The sequence below is a fragment of the Bubalus kerabau genome, chromosome 20, assembly GCF_029407905.1.
Source record: "Bubalus kerabau isolate K-KA32 ecotype Philippines breed swamp buffalo chromosome 20, PCC_UOA_SB_1v2, whole genome shotgun sequence".
NCBI lineage: Eukaryota > Metazoa > Chordata > Mammalia > Artiodactyla > Bovidae > Bubalus > Bubalus kerabau.
This window is the reverse complement of record NC_073643.1, coordinates 4,145,236-4,165,642: the sequence shown is the minus strand read 5'-3', so window position 1 is coordinate 4,165,642 and position 20,407 is coordinate 4,145,236. Positions and strand designations below refer to the sequence as shown.

The window sequence follows — 20,407 nt, the reverse complement described above, 5'->3', positions numbered from 1 at the left end:
CCTTCACACCGCTATGTGAGTGACTCAGCAGAAATGCATCTCTACCATAGGGCTTCTCAGCCTTGTTCTGTGGAAGTCTGGGCCTTGATCATCTTGGCTGGGGGTGGGGGGTGGGGGGGCGGTCCTGTGCTTTGTGGGAAGTTTAGCAGCATTTCTGGCCTCTACTCACTGAACGCCGGTATCACCCTTGTCTCCCCAGCTATGACACCAAAATGTGTCTAGGCATTTCCAAATATCCTCTATGGGCAAAATCTCCCTGTTTAAGAACTGCTATGTGTGGTGTGTGTGTGAGTTGTTCAGTTGTGGCTGACTCTTTGCGACCCCAAGGAATTCTCTGTGCAAGAATACTGGAGTGGGTTGCCATTCCCCTCTCCAGAGGATCTTCCCGACCCAGGGATTGAACCTGGGTCTCCCGCATTGAAGGCAGATTCTTCACTGTCTGAGCCCCCAGGGGAGCACTGCTACCCTACAACAAACCCTCCAGAGAGACCAGGAAGGGTTCAGACACTCACAAAAGCATGGGATGTTGCTTTACACGGTAAGACTAGAGGAATCCAGACTGCAGATCTCGGTTACAGTAACGTAAGCAGACATGTGGATCCATAAACTGTTTGGGAGCTAGGGGTGGTTGTGTCTGTGTGTCTAGGTGTTTATGTTTAACTGGAATTGGTCTCTAAAGCACTTCCCCTCCCCCAGGAAATAAAAGTTCTGAAGGTCTCTCACCATCAGCAGGCTATGCTGTTTGACCATTTCAAATATAGCTTCCCCTTAAAAAAAAAAAATTCTGTTTACCTGTGACTGATTCATGTTGATGTATGGCAAAACCCATCACAATATTGTAAAGTAATTATTCTCCAATTAAAATAAATTAATTTTTAAAAAAATAAGAAAAACTTTCAAGTATTTAATTGAAATGGCCAAAAGGAAGGCCCCAAATGAGATTCTTCCATTTTGGTTACCAACAGGCAAAGACTATGACTTGGTTCAAGCTGCTCAGGAGCCGTCTGCCTGCCACAGGCTCTGCATTTATAGCACCCTTGATTCAATGTGACATTTTCTCACTCTGACTCTTTTGCCCATATTTGAAGAGACCCACACAGGGGACCTTATTAAAATCTGCAGAAGCCTGTGACGATGTGAAGATGCACTTATGTGAACAGGAGGGAGAGAATGGATTTTTTATCTTCTGGGAATCTGGCAGCTTTATTTTATAGGAACTTAACAAAGGGACAAGATGCTGGTCTTATCTCAAAGAGACTGCCGTGTGTCCTCTGCTGGAAAATCCAAGTGGCCAGGGTCAAGCTAAAATCATTTCCCTGGCCGACCAAAGCAAGAGTGGCTTCTTCTGTTAAACTCCAGATTCCTTAGTTAATTACAGTGCAGGGATGCTCTAAGGATCATAGAGCAACAGATCACACATGGATGACCCCCTGTATACTAGGTCCCGACGACTGCTCAAGGCTATGCTTATGTTCAAAAAAAGACATGAATTCCACTCCCTCCCAGCCATGTTCCCAGCCCCCCACCCCAGCTTGCTCTTTCAGTTAAGGACCTGGGCCCCAGTAGTGGACTGAGTGAAAGTTGTTCAGTTTTGTCTGACTCTTTGCAACCCCATGGACTCTATGTAGCCTTCCAGGCTCCTCTGTCCATGGGATTCTCCAGGTAAGAATACTGGAGTGGGTTGCCAGGCCCTCCTTCAGGGCATCTTCTCCACCCAGGGACTGAACAAAGGTTTCCTGCATTGCAGGCGGATTCTTTACCAGCTGAGCTACCAGGGAAGCCTAGTGGTGAAGACCAGGCTCCAGATGAAGACTGTGGAACAGGCCAAGCTTGTCCCCATGTCCCTTTTTCTGTCCCTTTTCTATCTTGGGAGAGCTTTCCTCTCCTTCAATATTCTCATGCTTTTCTGGGCGTAAACAAAGGTGACAGAGTGGCCACTGAGGCATGGGGTGTACTGGAGGCTACTTTGGGTTGCTGTGCTCAGGGAGGGTCTCTCTCAGGCCGTGAGATTTGAGCTGAGTCCTCAGCTACACAAAGGGATAAGCCTGGGAGTTTCTGAAGAAAGAACATTTCAGCAAGAGACCTGACAAAGAAATAAAGGAGGGCTATGTGGGTGGACACAGTGGGTAAGAAAGAACGGCAGGGGGTGAATAGGGCAGGGAAGAAGGGGCAGGGCACCCAGACCTCAGCCGATCACAACGAGGAACCCAGGGTTTTATCCTGAGTATGATGGGAAAACATCGAAAACATATTTTAAAAAACCCCTAAGATTGAGTGGGAAAAAACCAGCAATGGAAAGTTCATGAGTAGATTGCTTATAGAAAAAAAAAAAAAAAGGAAAGAAATACAAATAGGTCTTATACATATTTTAAAAAATGCCCAACTCCAATTTCTGATGACAAAGCAGTAGAGAAACAGACTGGTGGGAGTGCAAGCTGGTCCAACCCCTGCTGAGGTCAGAACTTGCTGATGGGTTAGATACGGGAAGAGGACTAAGGTAAGAATCAGAGACAATGCCCAGGTGTTTCGCTTGGACAGTAGAGTAGGTTATGGTGTTGTTTACTGAGCTGGGGGAAGTGGAAGAGAACAGGGGGTGAAGGAGACTGCCCACAGTGCAGTCCTCCCAAGCTCAAGTTCGGGTGTGTCACACTGGAGGTCCTGACCACTCGATCAAGGGGCAAGGAGCATGGGATGGGCATGCTGGGAGCTCAAGGCAAGATGTGCATTCAGAACTTGGCAGCTTACCTTTGCTGTCAAAAGCCACAGTCTCAATGGGTCCTACACGCTTGCCACCTACCTTCACACTGTCCCCACCTGGAGTAGATTGTAGTAGTGCTCAACTTTCAAAGTTCATAAGAGTCACCTGGAGAGTTTAAAAACCCTATTTCTAGATGTCATCCCTAGATATTCTGATTGTGCAGGCGAGCATTGGGTTGGGCCCAGGAATCTTCCTTGTTAATACACCCCCTACATCATTTGATGCTGGTGCTGTGAAGGTCACGCATTGAGAAACAGCCTTAGAAATCTGCAGAGCCTAATTCAGAAACCACAAGACCTTTTAAATGATATAAACCACTAACATTTATACATCGATGGATCTGGAATACGGGCTAAGTGTTTATGTTCATCAAATCAATTCTTTTCTTTTTCTAATTTTTTATGTTTAAAAAGGTAACGAGTTTACATGGTGAAAGGTCAAAATAATATAAAAAGGGAAATGTCAGAAAGCATTGCTTCCACCTATTACATTTCTAACTTGGTTACCCATATGGACTCCTGTTTCTTTTTGTTCATTTGTTTGTTAAAGATTTTTTTGATGTGGACCATTTTTAAAGTCTTTATTGAATTTGTTATAATATTTCTTCAGTTTTTCTTTATGTTTTGGTTTTTTGGCTGCAAAGCATGTGAAATCTCAGCTCCCTGACCAGAGATCTAACCTGCACCCCCTGGGTTAACCACTGGGCTCCCAGGGAAGTCTCACGACTCTGGTTTCTATTAGTTTCTTTTGGATGCAACAAATATTTATTTTTGAAAACTAAGCAAGTATCAGTTCAAGTGAATTAAGGAGGTCAAACAGAGAAAAGAAAATAAATAATGCAGATGATGTTAAAACTGACAAATTTTGAAAAGGAAAACAAATGTAAATATATTTTCTTCCCCTTTCTTACCCATTTGTGTGCTGTATCTGATTTTTTTCATGGAGACTTTTCCACATCACTACACAGAGAGCACCCTCCTCTGTTTTATAGCCACATAATATTCCATGGTACACATCCCCCCCTGGTTTAATATCATCAGTTTTCTATAGATGGACTGATGGATCATTTCTAATCTTTTGCTAGTAATGAATGCTGCATATTAGTGTATATTAATTGCATAATATATTTGAGATATATCTGTAGGATACATTCCCAGAAGTGGGATTTCTGGGTCAAAGGGTAAACGAATTTGTAATTTTGATGACAGTTGCCGAATTGTCCTCTGCAGGGGTTGCACCATTTTGCACTCCCACCAGCAATGTATGAGAGTGCTCATTTCTCCACCACCTTGCCAGCAAAGCGGTGTTAAACTTTTGGATTTTTGCCAGCCTGATAGGTGAAGAAAGTTATTTCACTATATTTTCACTTTGCCTTTTATATGAATGAAATTGAGCCTCTTTCCATGTCTCTATATAGATATACATTTATCTCTGCCTATAGGCATATGCATATATATGTGACAGGTGTTTGTATTTCTTCTTTTCTATAAACAGTCTGTTCTATAGACCTTTTAGCCATTTTCTTCTCACTTTCTAGGAGCTCTTTGTATGTTAAAGAGATGAGTTTTTGTGATATTAGACACAGATATCATTTCCAGTTTTTCTTAGGATTTGATTTGCTTATTTTTAAATGTATTTAAGTGTATTCATTTTTTTATGGTCGCTGGATTTTGAGTGCTTACAGAAGGCCTTCCTCCACTCCAAGCTCATGAAAGAATTCACTTACTACAGTCACTGTTTCAACACTCCTCTGAGTCCCTATCATTAGTCTTGTTTTATGGATAAGGATACTGAAATCCAAGTATGGACCTCCCGTACTGCTAAGCTTTCTCAAAACACTATTCAACGACTGAAAAAAAAAAAAGGTTCCTCTTCTCCATGTCACTTTGAATCCTTTTTGCTGGGAGATTTGTGAAGGTTATTCTTTGTTCTTAGTACTGAGTCTCCAATTTTAATGCTAACACACCTGTGACCATTGCACTCAAACTTTTGCAAAATGTTTTCTAAATTGTTAAAGAAAATGATCCTATCATTTCTGAGGCTTTAAATAAACACAAAATTGCCCAGGTCCTGTAAGCATTCATGTTTGCCTTTAAACAAACACAAAATATCTCCCAAACCTTATAAACATCGATGCTGGATGCCAGAACGTTGAAGCCGCCAGGACCACGCACACCACCTACGGACGTCAGCAAATGTCCCTTTTAATTGAACGCTCAAAAGGATATCTGCGGGCAAGCAGAGCCACCCTGCGGGGGCCAGGCTGGACCGCATTAAGGGCACCTGGACTCCGTGGCAGCCCTTCATCCCTGTCTCTCCCTTTCTCTCTGCCAGAGCCAGCAGGTAGGGAGATGCTGACGTGTCTATTGAGGACTAGGAAAAATACTCTGTGTGAGAGCCAGTCCTCTGAAGGCAGATGACCCAGTTGTAGACTTACATCTGAAGCCTCCTTTTTCACACTGAACCCCAGAGCCCTGAGAAGCAGTCGCCTGAGCTCTTCATCCACACGCTTGGTAGGATCACCCCAGACCCTAAATCCTATGTCTTTTCCACACTAAGATTGACTCCGATAAACTGTTAAGCAGTGCAGTGCCTACAGCACTGGGTTGAGGCGCATTTCAAGGCCATTTCTAGGCATTGAGTGGTATGGTGCTGAGATCGATTAGTGATGTCTGTCTCCAACACGGTATGGGTAGAAGTTACAGGCATGAGGAGCACCTGTCAATCCTGACTTACAGCTTTATAGTTGGTTTATAGAATCAAAGGAGGAAATGGCAACTGACTCCAGTATTCTTGCCTGGAAAATCCCATGGACAGAGGAGCCTGCTGGGCTACAATCCATGGAGTTGCAAAAAGTAGGATGCAACTTAGCAACTGAGCAGGCACACAGGCATAGAACCAAAAGCTAGTGGAGATGACTGAAATATACTTACCCACCCCAAAATGCTGAAGTTTTAGAATGCTTGATTCTAGAAAATTTGCTCTGGTTTATTTCTCAGAGGGCAGTCTTTATTATCTAAAAGGCAGGTGTTGGTTTTCCCAACCCTGTACTCTCTCCCTCCCCCATGTTCTTCTCTGAGATCCAGTGCTTCAGGACCTAGCACAGGGCTTCTCAGTAGATGTTCAATGAACACTGGATTGAATCACATCACATACAACAGATTGTTTACAAAAGTACTTTGCACAAAAGAAAAAAGAGTACTGGGAGGTTTGGGGATACTGGGATTGACACATATTACTAGTGCCTCCTGGGAATCCCCATACACTGTTGATGCTATGCATAAAATAGATAACTAATAAGAACATGCTGTTTAGCACAAGGAATTTACTTATTTGCATTATTATTATTACTTTTCGCTCAGTCATGTCTGACTCTTTGCGACCCCATGGACTGTAGCCTACCAGGCTCCTCCCTCCATAGGATTCTCCAGGCAAGAGTACTGGAGTGGGGTGCCATTTTCCTTCTCCAGGGGATCTTCCCGACCCAGGGATGGAACCCGGGTCTCCCGCATTCCAGGCAGACGCTTTAACCTCTGCGCCACCACTATACTTATTTGCATAGTACTAGTTAAATGTTGGGATTATAAGATTAAATGTTTAGATATGATCTCTATCTAGGTTTCCCCCAAATGTATGTTTTCAATTTTGATGAAGTACAATGTATTTTTTCATTCATGACTCATACTTTTCTGGTGTCATCCAAATATTCTTCTGGTGGCTCAGTGGTTAAGAATCTGCCTAGCAACATAGAAGATGTGGGCGATGGGAGTTCAACCCCTGGGTCTGGAAGATCCCCTGGAGAAGGAAATAGAAATGGCAACCCACTCCAGTATTCTTGCCTGGAAAATCCCATGGACAGAGGAGCCTGGTGGGCTACTGTCCTTGGGGTTGCAAAGAGTCAGACAGGACTGAGTGACTGAGCACTCAATGCAAATATTCTTTGCCTAGCCCTAAATCTTGAAGATTTTCTCCTATTTCTTTTTTATAACTATATTTACATCAAGTATCCACTTTGAATAATTTTTGTTTAAGGTGTGAAGTTTAGGATGAAGTTCTTTTTAGTTTTAAAAATGTGTTTGCTTATTTATCCAGTATCTATCTACCTACCTACCTGTCTCTCCATCTATGGCTGTGGATGTCCAATTGTTCTGACATTGTTTGTCAGAAAGACCATCCTTCCTCCAAATAGTTGTGCTTACACCTTGTTCAGAAGTCATTAGGACATACCTGTTGAGTTTATTTCTGGGTTCTTTACCCTGTTCTACTGATCTATGTGTCTATTCCTCTACCAGAGCCACACAGCCTTGATTATAGACTTGAGTAGAATTAGTCTTCAAATTCCTTCCACCCAGTTTATTCTTCATTTTCAAAATTGTATTTAGCTATCCTAGTTTGCTTCCTTTTTCATATAAGTTTTACTTTTTTTTCATATAAGTTTTAGAATAATCATGTATATATCTACAAAAGAAATATTTCCAAGATACTGATAGGAATTTTAGTTTGAGGAGAACTGATATCTTTAGCATGTTGACACTTCTAATCATGAATATAGTATATCTCTGTTCATTCAAATTTTGAAAAATTTCTTTCGTTAGTGTTGAACAGTTTTCAACATAGAAGTTCTATACATATTCTGTTAGACTTGCACCTAAGTATTTCATTTTTTGAACAATTTTAAGTGTTACTTTTAGTTTCAATGTCCATGTGTTTATTTCTAATAATTAGAAATATAGTTGATTTTTGTATGTTTATATTGTATCCTGTGACATTGATAAACTCACTTGAGAGTTCTAGGGTTTCTTGGTAGAGTCTTTGAAACTTCCTACATAGACAGTCATATCACCCACAAATGGGGACAGTTATGTTTCTTCCTATCAGATCTGTCTGTTTTGTATGTATTGGGTTGGCCAAAAAATTCACTTGGGTTTTTTCCATACCATCTTATGGGAAAACCCAAACAAGCTTATATTTTAATTTTTCTTTATTTTCTTTTTGCATCAGTTAGAAATTCCAACACTTTGCTGAATATGAATGATGAGAGCAGATATTCTTGCCTTGTTCCTGATCTAAGGAGAAAAACATTTTATCACTAAGTTTAATGTTAGCCATAGGATTTCTGTAGATATTCTTTGTTGAGAAAGTTCCTTTCTATTCCTTTTCTTTCTTTTTTTTTTTCTTTTTTGTTTTTCTTAAAATAATCATGAATGGATATTGGCTGTTGTCAAACGCTTTTTTTCCTGCATTGATCAATACAGTTACGTGATTTGTTTCTCTGAGCCTGTTAATATAGTGGATTACATCAATCAATTGTTAAATATTGAACCAGTTTTTGCTCCCTGCAATAAATTCCTCTTGTTGATGATGTGTAATTCTTTTTATTTATTGCTGAATTTCATTTACTAACACTTAAGACTATCTTTTCCTTCTTTGTTCTGTCTTTTTCTGCTTTTAATATATGAGTAGAACTAGCTTCATAAAGTAAATTGGGAAGTGTTCCCTTTTCTTCAACTTTCTGGAAAAGATTGTATGGAATCACTGTTTACTTTTTAAATGTGTAATAGAATTTCCAGTGAAGCCATTTGCGCTGGAAGATTTCTTTTGGGGGTGTTTTTAAAGTTACAAAGTCAAATTCCTTAATAGGATTATTTGAACAATCTATTTCATATTGGGTGAATTGTGGTATTGAATTGTTTGTATATTTTGAGGAACTGGTCCACTTTATCTAACTTGTCAAATATACATGTGTGGAGGTTATTTTTTTCAGTATTCCCTTTTGATATCTGAAGATTAGTTCATTATTGATGCTGGTTACTTGTGTTTCTCTCTTTTTTTAAAAAAAAATTTTTATTTGCTTATTTGGCCACACTGGGTCTTAGTTGCAGCATGTGGGACCATTAGCTGTGGCCTGTGAACTCTTAGTTGTGACATTTGGGATGGAGGAGCTTGGTGGGCTACAGTCCACGGGTCGCAAAGAGTTGGACACAACTGAGCGACTTCACTTTCACTTTCACTTTCCCTGACTAGAGATGGAACCTGGGCCCCCTGCATTGGAAGCATGGAGTCCTGGCCACTGGACCACCAGGGAAGTCCCCTTGTTTCCCTTTTTATTTTGTCAGTCTTGCTGGAGGCTTGTCAACTTTAGAATTTCAAAGAACCAGCTCTTTGTTGTGTTGATTTTTCTCTACTGTGTTTCTGTTGTCGATTTCATTGAGTTCTGCTCATAACATTTTTTCTTCATCCTGCTTGCCTTGGGTTTATTTTGCTCTTCTTTTCATAGTTCTCGAGATGGAAATTTAGCTTACTAATGTAAGACTTTCACTATTTTCCAATGCATGTATTTGGTGACATAAATTTGCTTCTCATTTTGCAATCTTGCTTTAACTCTGTCACACAGACATGTTATACTTTAATTTTCATTCAGTTCAATGCACTTTTTAAAATTACTCTTGAGAATTTGGTCCATGGATTATTTAGAAGTACACTGTTTAACTTCTAAGTATTGGAGGTTTTCTTATCTTCCAGTTATTGATTTCTAGTTTGATTACATTGGGATTAGAGGATGTAGTCTGTATTCTTTTAAACTTGTTGAAATTTATTTTATGGTGCAGAATATGGTCTATCTTGGTGTCTGTTTAATGGGCACTTAAAAAATGTGTATTTGACTGTTTTGGGGTGAAGCAGTCTTTAAATGTTGATTAGATTCTATTGGTTGAAGGTATTGTTGAGATTTTTCTTGCTCATTTTCTGTTTAAAATTTTTTATCCATTAATGAAAGAGGAGTGTTGAAATTTCCTATTGTAACTGTGGGCTTGTCTTTTTCTCTTTCAGTTTTGCAAGTTTTGACTCATAAATTTTGGAGTTTTGTTGTTTGGAACCTTTAGGTCTGCTGTGTTTTTTTGGTGTATTAATCATTTTTCATTATATGATGTCCCTCTCTGCTTCTGGTAATTTTCTTTGCTCTGAAGTCTACATTCTTCACTTAATATAGCAATTCCTCCTTTCTTTTTATTAATATTTGCATTAAATCTCTTTTTCTTTTACTTTCAACCTGCCTGTATCATTATATTTGAAGTGAGCTTCTTGTAGACAGCATACAATTAAAGTGTATTTTATTTTTATTCACTTAATTTTTTATTCTTTTTTAAAATTGAAATATAATTGGCATACAATATTATGTTACTTGCCACATAATGATTTTCATACATTATTGAATGATCACCATGATAAGCCCAGGAACCACTTATTCTCATACAGCTATTACAATATTATTGACAACACTCCTAATGTTGTACTTTACGTGCCAGTGACTTATTCATCACATAACTGAAGATCTGTGCTCTTAATCCCCTTCACCTATTCTCTTGCTTCCCAACCCCTCCTTTCTGGCAGCCACCTGACTATTCTCTGTATCTATAAGTCTGTTTTGTTGTGTAATGTTTGTTTGTTTTTTTGTTTTATTTTTTTTAGATTCCACATATAAGTGAAATAAAACAGTATTTGTGTTTCTCTGTGTGACTTATTTCACTTAACAGTCATTCTTGTAGCAAATGATAAAATTCCTTTTTAAAAATAGCTGAGTAATATTCCGTGATATGTGTGTGTATATATATACACATATATACATGATATATATGTATGTATATGTGTACACATCTTCTTTATCCATTTGTCTACCACTGGACTCTTAGGTCGGAGAAGGCAATGACACCCCATTCCAGTACTCTTGCTTAGAAAATCCCATGGATGGAGGAGCCTGGTGGGCTATAGTCCATGGGGTCACTACGAGTTGGTCTCGACTGAGCGACTTCACTTTCACTTTTCACTTTCACGCAGTGGAGAAGGAAATGGCAACCCACTCCACTGTTCTTGCCTGAAGAATCCCCGGGACAGCAGAGCCTGGTGGGCTGCTGTCTATGGGGTCACACAGAGTTGGACACGACTGAAGCGACTTAGCAGCAGCAGCAGCAAGACTCTTAGGTTGCTTCTGTATTTTGTTTATCTCAAGTGAACATCCAGAAATGTGATGACTGGATCACATGGTAGTTCTGTATTTAATTATTTGAAGACCCTCCATACTGTTTTCCACTGTAGCTGCACCAATTTGCAATCTCATCAACAGATCATAAGGGTTCCTTTTTTCCACATTCTCACCAAGATTTGTTACTTGTGTTCTTTTTAACAATAGACATTTTGATAGGCAGTTTTGATTTGAATTTCTCTTGTGAGTACCTTTTCATGGATCTTTTGGCTGTCTGCATGTCTTCTCTGGAAAATGTATTTTCTTGTCCTCTGCACATTTTTAAATCAAGGTGTATATTGGGGAGTTTCTAAAATTACTGATTCTGTTTCACTACTGACAATGAGTCTGTTCATTTTTTTTTTTTCTATTTCTTCTGATTTAGTCTCAGAAAAGTGTATGTTTCTAGGTACATTCTTCTAGCTAATCCACTTTATTTGATGTATAATTGTTCTTTGTAGTCTCTCATGATCCTTTGTACTTCTGTAGCGTTTGTTGTAACTTCTTCTCTTTCATTTCTGATTTTATTTATTTGAGACCTCTTTTTTATTGTTTTGAGCCTGGCTAAGGTTTATCAGTTGTATTTATTTCTTCTAAGAACTAGCTCTTACTCCATGGTTCTCTTCTGTCTCTATTTCATTTATTTCTCCTCTTATCTTCATTATTTCTTTCTTTCTACTAATGTGAGGGGGAGGGGTTTCATTCTTTTTCCTTCCATTTCCTTTAGGCATCCTTAGGCTTCCCTGGTGACTGAGACAGTAAAGCATCCACTGGCAATGCAAGAGACCCGGCTTCAACCCCTGGGTTGGGAAGATCCCCTGGAGAAGGGAATGGCAACCCACTCCAGTACACTTGCCTGAAGAATTCCATGGGCAGAGGAGCCTGGCGGGCTATAGTCCATGGAATTGCAAAGAGTTGGAGATGACTGAGAAACTAACACTAGATTGCTTATTTAAGATTTCTCTTGTTTGCTGAGGTAGGCATGTATCTCTATATGCCTCTCTCTTAGAACCGCTTTTGCTGAGTCCCATAGATTTTGAATTGTGTTTTCACTGTCATTTGTTTCCAGGTATTTTTAATTTACTCTTTGATACCTTCAGTGACTCAGGGATTGCTTGGTAGCATATTGCTTAGCCTCCGTATGTTTGTGTGAAGCATCACTCAGGTGCATATAACACCTGCTAAGGAAGGATTTGATTCAGCTTGAATTACAGGAAGTAATAGTGGATGTGGCGGCCAGGAAGCTTGTACTCTAATCTCTATCCCCTACTGATTGTATGCTCTGGGTCCCAGTCTCAGACCTGGGTCTCGGTCTCCAGACCTGTGAGGTGTGGGAGGCTGAACTCAAGGACCTCAAAGGTACTTTCCAACTCAGTTGTTGTGGTCTCCTGACAGTTGGTGTCCTCTTTGTGCTTCGGGACAGCTGTCTCTGGATGGGAGGGCTGTGGGGAGGGCTTGTGGGCCACCGTGATGACAACAGATAGCTCACTTTGAGGAGAGATTACTATGTGTCAGATACGGTGCTAAACACTCTATGTGTGATGTTTCCTTTCCACTTACAGATGGAAAAACAGAGGCTTAAAGAGTTAATTTACTCAAGCTCACAGGTCTAGCAATGGCTAATTCTAATGATTCCTGCCTTAGTCCCTTTGTGATTCTGCTGTTCACTATCTAGTGAACATTTGTATAAAAATAAGAGTCTATCTTGTGCAGAAGAACATTTGCCAAGCATCTTATTGCCATTAACCTTGACTCTAAATCTACATCTGTATTTAAATCAAAGAGACCTCTCTGATCTCTGTCAAGATTATACTCAACAAATATTTTTTGTTGTGGATTTTTAAAGTCTGATCAAATTGTTGTATATCCTGCCGAGGGAATATTTTTGTAACATAGCACACGGACTTTACTAGTACAGGTTGGAACCATCAAAAGATGAGCAAATTCCAACATAGAAAATATGTTTAGAGACAAGGTGTAAGACAGGTGCTGGGTTGAAATGAAAAGCAGAACAAAGTTGCAGTTTTTAGTGTTTATTGAATAGAAATAAGTTAATTGTGATGTACTGAGCCTGTAAGTAAACATAAACATTTTTCAGGAAATCTGGGAAGAATAGTTTTTTCTTTTCTCTCTCTCTCCCTTTCCTTCCCCCTCCCTCTCCCTCTTCCCATCCCACCTCGTCAGTTGTTCATCCCTTTGAAAATTTATGTAGAGTAATATTCATGAAAAATGCTCTTCAGCTGGCGACTGAACATGAGTACGTATTTTCAAGGCTGATAAACTTCTACAGACTTAAAAACTAAGGAAGCAAAGATCCTGGCCCAACAATTGCATTTTTCATGACATATCCTCTTTATTCAAGATATAAAAAGGCAGAAGCAGATTGATACAGATTTCCAAGGTGACTACATAGTTAATGAGATCAACTGAAGACTCTTTTGAGCATATCTCAGGGGATTTGGTCACACAATGAGACATAAGTATTGTCTCATCTATTCAGAAACAGAAATAATGGGGTGAGTATAAGTATCTTTGAAGGACATAAAGACAAAATCAAGACCATTCCACAAAGTCCTAGAAGTATGCTCCATACAGGGATAAACTATAGCTTTCTTGTGTTCTTTGAGTCTTGTTTCTACAGCATCACTGCCATTTCATCTTTAAAGTACAGTGGATTTCAAGCTCTCCTGAGAAAAGTCACTATGATTAAATATCACTAGAAGTAATGGGTTAAAGGAGACAGGACTTAGCTTGGTGGAAGAGAGAAATCTTGAGGAAGAAACTTAGATTTATAGACAGAGAAATAGAGCATCTGACCCTCAACCCCAGCAAATTTGCCTAATCTGCTTGCAGAGCCTGAATTTCATTGAAGCGAGTGGGGGCGGGAGGGTCTCTGTATGCAGCTTGCCATGTCTTTAAAAATAAAATGTAGACATAAGTTCTTTAAATAAAAGATAGTATAGCCATAGCATTAAGGGCGCCAAACATTCAGTGATATAAAGACCCAACAGAAGCAACACAGTGTACTGGCAGTGATCATGTCTTGCGCATGCTCAAAATCCTGTCTACTCTCCCCATTATATTCAGGACTTGGCCCTTGGTCCTACTCGATGTGGTCCCCGGCTCCATCTCCATCTTCATTCCTTGTCACGAATCCCCTTCAATTTCTACTTTTTAATCTTCCTTCATTGTCTTTTCTCTGGCTAAATGTTATGGCCCTTGGTTTTCTGTCTTTCCCACCAGACTATTAACTTTTTGATGCAGAGATTTTTGTTTTTGTTTCTATATTCCAGTGTCAGGCCTATGATAGGTGTTTAAAAAGTATTTCTGAATGAAACAACAAAGCAACCAAATCCTATGTGTGTGCTGACTTGAAACTCACTGTCTTTAATAGGTGACCTCAGGAGTCTCTTGGTGCCTTATTTCTCTCATCTCAAGACTAAGGAGTTTAAAGAAGATTTTAAAAGCCTTTTTATTCACAAAACATTAATCTTCAAAAATAATGAAACAGTTTTCTAGGTTTGTGTGTGTCTAGCCGAAGAATTGATGCTTTTGAACTGTGGTGTTGGAGAAGACTCTTGAGAGTCCCTTGGACTGCAAGGAGATCCAACCAGTCCATTCTCAAGGAGATCAGCCCTGGGATTTCTTTGGAAGGAATGATGCTAAAGCTGAAAGTCCAGTACTTTGGCCACCTCATGCGAAGAGTTGACTCATTGGAAAAGACTCTGATACTGGGAGGGACTGGGGGCAGGAGGAGAAGGGGACGACAGAGGATGAGATGGCTGGATGGCATCACTGACTCGATGGGCGTGAGTCTGAGTGAACTCCTGGAGTTGGTGATGGACAGGGAGGCCTGGCATGCTGCGATTCATGGGGTCGCAAAGAGTCGGACACAACTGAGTGACTGAACTGAACTGAACTGAGCATCAATAAACAGTATTTTTAAAGGTCCTGGGGTGTGTGTGTCTTATGGCCGAATTTCCTCAGTTTTCATTTTGAAATTTGTCTTGAAACAGTTGATGTGTGTATATATCCATTTGTCTGTGTCTTTGTATTGTTGAAGTATGTTTCATTTTCTGCCACTGGAAATTAAGAAGATAGAAGCCCAGTGTTATAATTTTTGCCACCTATATTTTATGATACTTATGTAGTGACAGGAACTAGTTGGAGTAATGTGGGCTTCAAAGCAAGATTGAAATGCACTGAAAAGATTGAAACTAGATTAAACAGCCCCTATTAAAGTCATTGGGAAAATCCATGCCCTTTAAGTGTTCTATGATTTTCAGTTTGACTGGTACTTTGTTTCTTATGATTAACTCAGCTTAGAGGTGCTGCTTTAAAGAATACAAAACCTACATTGGCATGTAAAACCCAGTGATTAAAAAAATGCTAATATTAGATGAATAGATAAAATATAATTAAGGTTTTTACTTTTCATAAGCTTATAACTCTATATTCTAAGTTTGGCCCAAAAGTTGGAACTTTTTTGTGAGGGCTAAAGGTCAAAATGATTTTATTATATGTTTAGTCCTCTCCCCAGGCATGTTTAGAAGTTTTGGAACATTTTGAACTAGCCAAATATTCGCTTTCTTTTTTGTCTTGTACATTTTTGCAGTTTTCTTATATTTATGCTTTCTAATGCTATGTTTCAAATTAACCAACCCTCTTCCTATAATTTAACCAATCAAATAAAGTGAAAATGAGAATGTACAATTCAAAATTTTAATTTATAAATAAAGGAGTATTTAGAAAGAATTGACATGAACTTGGCCTCTAACACTTCTGGAATTTACAGAGTCCCAGTAAAACTGTACATTCTGCATAGATGTTTATGATAACATTTTATATTAGCTTTAGTGGTGAGCATCTTGAATAAATGTCACTTTGGAATAAACCAAGAATTGGTTAATATCTTTATTCTTCAGGCTGAGGTGTTCAGGGAGACAAATGAGTTAAACGAGAAGACCAAACGTGTCACGTGTTTTCTCCTTCTTCTTTACGTCAGCGTGCCCACTGTATCATCGACTGCACCCAGGGGTTAATCTCTGACTGTGTGAATGTTGTGTTCTTACTGCCACCACCCAGAGGAGCACAGTGGCTCTTGCACCCGTGATTCGGACTTCATGTGTGTAGCGGTAAAAAGAACAGAGTTTGAAGACAGACAGAGCTGAGTTTGTATTTGGCATTTAAACTCCACATCTTAAGTGTCGCACTTGTATCTGTGCATCCTGATGTTTTAACTGTTTTAAGCATTCTCTACTGACTTTTTCTATAGAAGAAAAAGATTGAGTTTTCTTTCACCCCTTTCACCTCAACCCATTCATGAGCCCATCTTATCTCCTTGTATTTTTGGTTACATCACAGTCAGTGTTGACTTGACTGGCAATTCTCTTCACAGCTGAGCATGGAGTATCCTATACTTTTATTTCCCTGTACAACTTTTTATTTTTTCCTGCAGCTAGTAATAATGTTAATTTCAATTTTTTGCTGCTTGATTAAACATGAAAAACACCAATCAAATTCCATTCTACTGTATTAATCTTTTAAATCTCCTCTTTAGATATTAAATACTTTTACATTGCTATATTTACAACAAGGACCTACTGTACAGCACATGGAACTCTGCTCAATGCTATGTGGCGGCCTAGAGGGGAAGGGGGATTGGGGGAGAATGGATCCATGTACATGTATGGCTGAATCCCTACACTGTTCACCTGAGGTTATCACAACATTGTTAATTGGCTATACCCCAAAACAAAACAAAAAGTTTTGAAAAAAGATGTTAGGTAAGTCTCACATGCTCAATTCCTACAGGAATGTGGAACTAGAAGATCCTCCTGACACGCTTCAGTGTGATGTGCTGGCCTCAGGTCCAGTCTGGCTAACAAATGGCATCTCCCTTCTCTTCTGAGCTGAAACCTCAATTTCCTGGGTCCTGTGCCTTTTTCTTTCTTAGTTTACTATCTTATTTTGGTGGGGCACATATTCCAGTTGCTTCATAAGAAAAGAGAAATAGCAGATAACATTTTTGAGAACTTACATTTGAAAAAGTCAATTTTTGCTTCATAGTTGATTGATGATTTGGCTAAATATTGAGCTCTGGGTTAGAAATCATTTTCCTTAAGAATTTTTAAGGCAGTGCTCCAATTCCATTCAGCTTCTAGTGTTGCTCTTCAATATCCCAAACCCTCTCAGTCTTTTAATTTTTGTATGTACTATTTTTTTTTCTTTTTCTTTTTTCATTTTGGAAGCCTGTAGGGTTTGCTTTGGGGTCTTATGTCTAGCATTGTGAAATGCTGTGATTATATGTCTTGGTGTGGGTCTATTTTCCTTTTTCCTGTTGGGCACTTAATGTACTCTTTAGTCTAAAAACTCAGTTATTTCTGCCTTCCTTTCTTCCTAGGAGTTCTTCCTGTCTTCTTGGGAAGTGCAGTTCTGGGGAACAGTGCTGAATGATCTTCTCTAAACTTCCCGCCTTCACTTGTCTCTGGATGAGATGGTCTTTAAGATCATGCCATAGATGTTAGAAGCGGAGGATCACAAGAGGACATCAACACCAAGCCTCTAGGAGCTGAAAACCTACTAAGGACTATTGTTACCAAATAACACATAAGGATACCTGGTATCCTTTTAAGTGACTTGTCACCCTGCTGGTTAGTCTTAAAAGTATAACTAAATCCCAGGTCTCTGACCTATAGGCTTTTTACTACATAAGATTGCCTCCAAAATGAAGAGTAAAATGACTCTCTTAAAGAGCTTATTAATTATTCAGCCATAAAAAGGAACAAAATTGGGTCATTTGTAGAGACATGGATGGACGGAGAGACCGTCACACAGAGTGAAGTAAGTCAGAAAGAGAAAAATAGATATCATATATTAACACATATATATGAGTCTGGAAAAACTGGTATAGATGATCTTATATAAAAAGCAGAAATAGAGACACAGATATAGAAAACAAACATATAGACACCAAGGGGGAGGGAGTGGATAGGATGAATTGGGAGACTGGGACAGACATATATCCACTAACCTATGTATAAAATCGGAGAAGGCAATGACACCCCACTCCAGTTCTCTTGCCTGGAAAATCCATGGACGGAGGAGCCTGGAAAGCTGCGGTGCATGGGGTTGCTGCAAGTCGGACACGACTGAGCGACTTCACTTTCACTTTTCACTTTCATGCATTGGAGAAGGAAATGGCAACCCACTCCAGTGTTCTTGCCTGGAGACTCCCAGGGACGGGGGAGCCTGGTCAGCTGCCGTCTATGGGGTCGCACAGAGTTGGACACGACTGAAGTGACTTAGCAGTTAACCAGTATGTGTAAAGTAGCTAACTAATGAGAGCCTGGTGTACAGCTCAGGGAACTCTACTCAGTGCTCTGTGGTGACCTACATGGGAAGGCAATCCAGAAAAGAGGGGATTTGTGTGTACAAGTAGCTGCTTCACTTTGTTGTACAGTAGAAACTAGGACAACACTGTAAAGCAACTATAATACAAATTTTTTAAAAAGAAGAAAAGGATATCTCCATGTTTAAGAATATAAAATCTATATACTTGAGCAAACTCTCCAAATGTTGGTTTGAGTCAGAATTATTGCTTCTGATAAAGCTCTCATTAATAAAAAAAAAAGGGGGGGTGTTAAGTTCATTCTTGGCATTAATTGAAAGATGCTAAAGATTTTTTGGCAAAAAAAATGACTACCTTTTAGTCCCATTGGCATCCAACCATCCAGCTGTTTCTATTGTAATGCTCCCAGCCCATGTGACCTTGTATTTATGAAACAAGAAGCCATTTGTTTACATCATGTTCATTGTTCAGTTTAATTTAAAGACTTACTTTGTGTAACTTTGGCATTCTTCAGAATTTCTAGCACATGTTGTACACATACTATTTAAGTTCTTGTTTTAGTTAATTACTTTCTTCCTGTTGCTTCTTAAATATTTATTCATTGAAAAATTGAGGGCTAAAAAAAAAAAAAAAAGAAAAAAAGAAAAATTGAGGGCTTACTCCCTATACTCAAGGACTCCAATACATAACAAAATGGTTTTTTAGGGAAGAAAGGAATAAGTGAATTTTATCCCAATCATCCCTATGTAGCATTTTAAAAACCAATTTGAAGCTCCTCGTGTGTGAATTGTGAGGTCCTTTCTAATTATTTTTCTCTCGGAAGCTTAATTTTAAAGATTTGTATGAATTGCACACCTTGGAAGGATTGGCTTTTTGCTCTGAAATATTTGTCATATACATTTGAGCTTTTTATTTGTTTGAATTTTGATATTTACCTTTCAATTCACTTGACCCAAAAAAGGTTAATCCTTTGCCATTTTCCACTTGGAAACTTTTTCTTCAACCAGAGATTTTAAAAATAGTTTCCCCACCCAACAATTTTCAACATAATCATTTGTTACTTTTTTATTCTTTTATTTGTGTGTATGGTGTGAGCAAAACATATCATCAAGTGATTTTTTCCCCTAGTAATATCCCAGAATTGTTGTATAATATTTTCATTGCCTGTTGGTTTACAAAACCTACTTTATTATAGATGATATTTTCATTTATTCTCAGATTTAGTTCTGGATAATTTGTTATATTTTATTGATCAAGATATTTTAAAATTAGTATCACACTGATTTAATTGTTGTAATTTCATAGATTTTAAGAAAATAATATGGCTATCTTTATTACTGCAGAAATTTTTGTAAGGTAAATTGGTACACATTTATTATAGCAACTGAATTAGAGAAGAGTGACTCCCAATCCCAGAGTCAAATCCCCTAAAGAGGGCATATCAGACTTGAACTACACCCATCTGCCTTTGCAGAGATTAAACTGTGCCCATTTGGCCATCACCCTACGTAAGAAAAAACATTACTGTGGGGTTACTCTAAATTTTTGTGAGTAGTATGGAGGAAAGAAAGAGAGGCTGCAAAGATTTTATTTTTTAAGTTGAATACTAAGTTATATTCTATTCATATTTTGTTTAAAATGAAATTATTTTCATCCATTATCTTGAGGGAAAATGTGAATTTTTGCAATATTCAGCCTACTTACATAGAAACACAGTTTTCTTTCTGCTTATGTGTTTTCTTTTATTTCTCTCATTTTGTAGTTTTAATTCATTGGGACCCCACACATTGGGGTCCCACACATTTCTTGCTGAGAGATGATACTTAATTTAGGTATTTTATAATTTATGTATGTGGACTGTTTTTTAATATCATGTTTATCTGACTCTTTTAATGTTAATGGTTTTATATATTTATTTAAATTTTATTTTATGTATTTATTTTGTTTATTATTTAATTTATTTTAGAATATTGCTTTTATATATTTATTTGTCATGGTACCAAAAATCCTTGCTTCTGCTGCTGCTGCTGCTAAGTCGCTTCAGTCGTGTCCAACTCTGTGCGACCCCATAGACAGCAGCCTACCAGGCTCCCCCGTCCCTGGGATTCTCCAGGCAAGAACACTGGAGTGGGTTGCCATTTCCTTCTCCAATGCATGAAAGTGAAAAGTGAAAGTGAAGTCGCTCAGTCATGTCTGACCCTTAGCGACCCCATGGACTGCAGCCACCAGGCTCCTCCGTCCATGGGATTTTCCAGGCAAGAGTACTGGAGTGGGGTGCCAT

At 38.8% G+C, this 20,407-nt stretch overlaps 1 long non-coding RNA gene across 2 annotated transcripts in view; it reads left to right on the top strand.

Moving 5' to 3' along the window:
- Window positions 1-20,407, top strand: part of LOC129635212 (uncharacterized) — a 149,161-nt gene that overhangs the window by 104,581 nt on the left and 24,173 nt on the right. The window contains exon 3 of one of the 2 annotated variants that reach the window (XR_008706157.1): window positions 14,170-14,726. The exons of the other annotated variant lie outside the window; for it this stretch is intronic. This is a non-coding gene — a long non-coding RNA (uncharacterized LOC129635212). Of the gene's footprint in view, window positions 1-14,169; window positions 14,727-20,407 lie in introns of those variants that run through there. 2 annotated transcript variants of the gene reach the window in all.